Source organism: Dama dama, chromosome 25 (assembly GCF_033118175.1).
Source record: "Dama dama isolate Ldn47 chromosome 25, ASM3311817v1, whole genome shotgun sequence".
Lineage (NCBI taxonomy): Eukaryota > Metazoa > Chordata > Mammalia > Artiodactyla > Cervidae > Dama > Dama dama.
The window spans coordinates 34,511,075-34,514,743 of NC_083705.1; the positions used below are offsets into that span (position 1 = coordinate 34,511,075).

The following is a 3,669-nucleotide window of genomic DNA, read 5'->3' on the forward strand; positions in this document are numbered from 1 at the left end:
GGCTCCGTCTTCCGGCCTGGGTCGGTCCTGCATTCCATTTCTTGGCTTCTGCAGTCTTCTCGTCCACTAGAACCTTTATGACGTGCAAAGTACTGTGCTAAGAACTTCTGTGGTTCCTCAAATTGCTTCATTTCCTAAACTCCCAGAGAAATTCAGCAGCGCTTGGAGTTGTTTTTTCTCTTCAGAAAAGAAGGGCAGGGACTACACAGCCCTTTTTGCATGCAGACACAGTGTCTGGCCCAGGCAGTGGGCCCCGTGGATGCCTCTGGGTGTGCGCTTTTCCCCTCCGCTCCACGCGTCTGCGAAACTGCTAAAGCGATGCTGGCTAAAACTTGCTTCAGAAACTGGAGTCCTGCCAACGCTGATGTAACGAGAGGAAACCTAAACTATGTCTGCATCAAGGAAACCCATTATCAGTGGGAGACGGACCCAGCCAGGCTGTGGAAAGGGAGGCTTCAGTTTCCAATGACGACACGGCAGGGACACCCTAAGCTGTCACAGAAGCAATGCCAGCGCCCTGCCAGGCCAGATCGAGACTGGCTGCAATGGAAACATGACACACACACCTGGATTAAGTTAGTTCTTTATCTTTACAACCCGGACAGCCTATGGAGAAAAATGTCACAAAGGCATCAGACACAGGGCTTCCTGAAATCCTCTTCCCGCTTCTCTCCAAATAGTTTCAGTCTGCAAGCTAGATTAGATAATATACACTGTCAATAAAAAAAAAAAAAAAAAAAAGCAAACTAAATTAAAAAAATAATACTTCCCAAGGCAGGGTTCTGTACAGAATTCCTAAGAGTTCAAATATTCCCACTTGGGAGACCAGGGAGGACAGGTTGGTTGGCTTTGCAGGGGAAAGTGCGTCAAGGGGAGAACTGGGGCATCACAGGTCTCCAGGGCAACGGACTGCCTCCCGTGCCCTCAGGGAGCACCACACTCCCCTGACCTAGGTCACCTCTTGTGTCTCTGGCTCCAAAGGCCCCGGAGCCTGGGAGCCTGGCGGTGCTGGGGGAACCTGGCTACAGCCTGAGCTCCCGGTCGGGCTTCACGCTGAAGGGCTCCAGGCTCTCGGCCTCGGGCAGCAGGCTGTTGAGCCGCTCCAGCAGCGGTACCGTCTGGTCTATGCCCATCTGGATGCGACGCAGGATGGCTGACATCTCGTTGACCTTTTGGATCTGCTCCGCATATTTGGCCTACCTTTTCTGGCGCTCCTGCATGAAGCTAAAGAGGGTTTCTACAGACAGATCCATCTCTTTGATTCGTTTCACCAAAGCGTTCTGATCAAAAGCAACAGCCTCGGCGCACTGATGGAGGTGGTCCTGATAGCGGAGACAGAGCTGCAGCACTTGCTGAGAATCCAGTTTCTCCAGTTTGGTGTTTGTTGGGGAAGTCTGGCCACTCAACAGCCCTTTCAAGAGTGGCTGGAAGGTTGGAATCTCTTGCAACTTGATGACATCAGAATCGTTGCTGACGTTCCTTGAGGCCTGGGAGCCTTGAGCTACAACCACAATATCGTCCATCTTGGCTCTATGCCAAGAGTGAAGTGAGTCAGAAAGAGAAAGATAAATATCACATTCTAACACATATATAGAGAAATTAGAAGAAAGGTCTTGAAGAACTTATTTACAGGGCAGCAATAGAGAAACAGATATAGGGAACAGACTTGTGGACATGGGGAGAGGGAAGGAGAGGGTGAGATGTATGGAAACAGTAACATGGAAACTTACATTGCCATATGTAAAATAGATAGCCAACGGGAATTTGTGGTGTGGCTCAGGAAACTCAAACAGGGCCTCTGTGTCAACCTAGAGAGGTGGGGTGGGGGGGAGATGGGAGGGAGGCTCAAAAGGAGATTCATGTTGAGGTTTGACAGAAAACAACACAATTCTGTAAAGCAATTATCCTTCAGTAAATAAATAAATAAAAACAACAACAAAAAAGTTCAGTGCTTTTGTCTTTTTGTTAGACAATTGAATCATATATGCCTTTAAAATATATGTCTTTTTTATTGATTTTTTTTTTTTTTTTGGTTCAGTTCATTGCTTGCTAATGTCTCTTCCTTGGATTCCATGCCCTCTGACCATAGGCCCTTGGACTGGCTACACCCACTCCATCCTTCCAAATCTTTCCCTCCATTCTCTATTATTAAACATAGTTTTTAGATTTCTCAAGGAATACTTACTACTTTCCTAATGGAGATGATGTTCCTTATCACTCAGAGCATGATACCTTTCTTTAGGGGCATTTACCGTCCTTGCAGTGTTATTCTTTTTGTGTTTATTTGGCTAATACCTTGCAACCTCTTAAGAATGTTGAATTCACCTTGGTCTACTTCAATACCCAATTCAACTTCTGACACATAGTAGTGCTCAATAAATATTTGTGAAAGAAAACCTAAATGAATCAATTAGAGAATATTTGTTAAAATGTAAAGTGTTTAAGTAAAGTACTTTAAAAAATTCACTTGATTATTCATAATTTTTCCTATACATGAGAACCACTTATACTGTTAGATCTCTCTCCTAAGAATGTTGGCTTTAAAATATGATTTTTCAAGGACTCTTTCTAAAATGTACTTAAGTCTTTGTCTTATTTCATGGGGAAAACTAAAATTATGTTCATCTTTTCTGGTTGACTTGGAGTCATTATGAGCATGCTTAATTACACTGTATATTATTAGAGTGGTATTTATCTTTGGTGTTTTTCTTAGGTATCCTTTAAATCTAATGTATTATTCTTTCATGTGTCACATTCCACCTATGCTTATAGACTCTTTGACTCTAACCAGCCTTTCTTCCCATCCCTTAAATTGTTCTTCTCATCCATTGTTGTCAAGGAAACAAACTAATCAAGCTTTTTTAAAAAAATAGTTAAAATATGAGCCAACAAAGAACTGAGTATAACTTTTAGGACTGCAGTAGAAAACATTAAAGCATAACAAACTTGTCACTTATTTTTGAATTTCAAGATTTATTAAGGGCATTGCTTTTTCTCCAATCCACACCCTCAAGAATTTCTTCTCAAAAAGAAAATGATGCAGATGTGGTTAGGTGGACATTACCTGTAATGTCTATCTCTTTGGACCATGAGAACATGATCCAGACATCCCTTCACATATGGCATCATGAATTCAAACTGAAGATAGTAAACAACTTTGTGAGTATAAGCTGCTGAAACGCAAACCTATAGATATATACCACATCTGATGTGCTCAGTCTTTTGTCTATAATGCATGTTCTAGAACTAAGAGCTTGAGCTCTCAATTCAGGACATGTATCCTAATTTCTTATAGAGGTTTTAATAATTTTTCAAGTCTTATTTTCAGAGAAGTACAAAATTCAAGAGCTAGTATATCTGGAATGGATTCTCACGTATGTTTGTATGTATGACTGTCCACAGGTGATCCTATTGTGTGGGTGGATCAGGAAAAAGCATTATCAACCAGACAACTGCTGAATTTCTAAATGTCTACAGTGTAATTTCAGCCTAAACTTTCACTCTTGGCTCTGAAATAATCAGCACTACTGCACTGTGGTGAAAATCTCTCTGGCACTCATAGGTGTTGGGTTGAATATTTGCCAAGGTTAATACAGAGGACTTTATTGCACACATTTACGAATTTGTGCTCAGTGTGTTAGAGGCAGACTTCCCAGGTGGCTCAGTGGT

The 3,669-nt window shown here is 42.2% G+C and overlaps 1 pseudogene; it reads right to left on the reverse strand.

The window, feature by feature from the left end:
* Positions 1-339: 339 nt before the first annotated feature.
* Positions 340-3,126, reverse strand: LOC133046609 (BLOC-1-related complex subunit 5-like; annotated as a pseudogene).
* Positions 3,127-3,669: the final 543 nt, after the last annotated feature.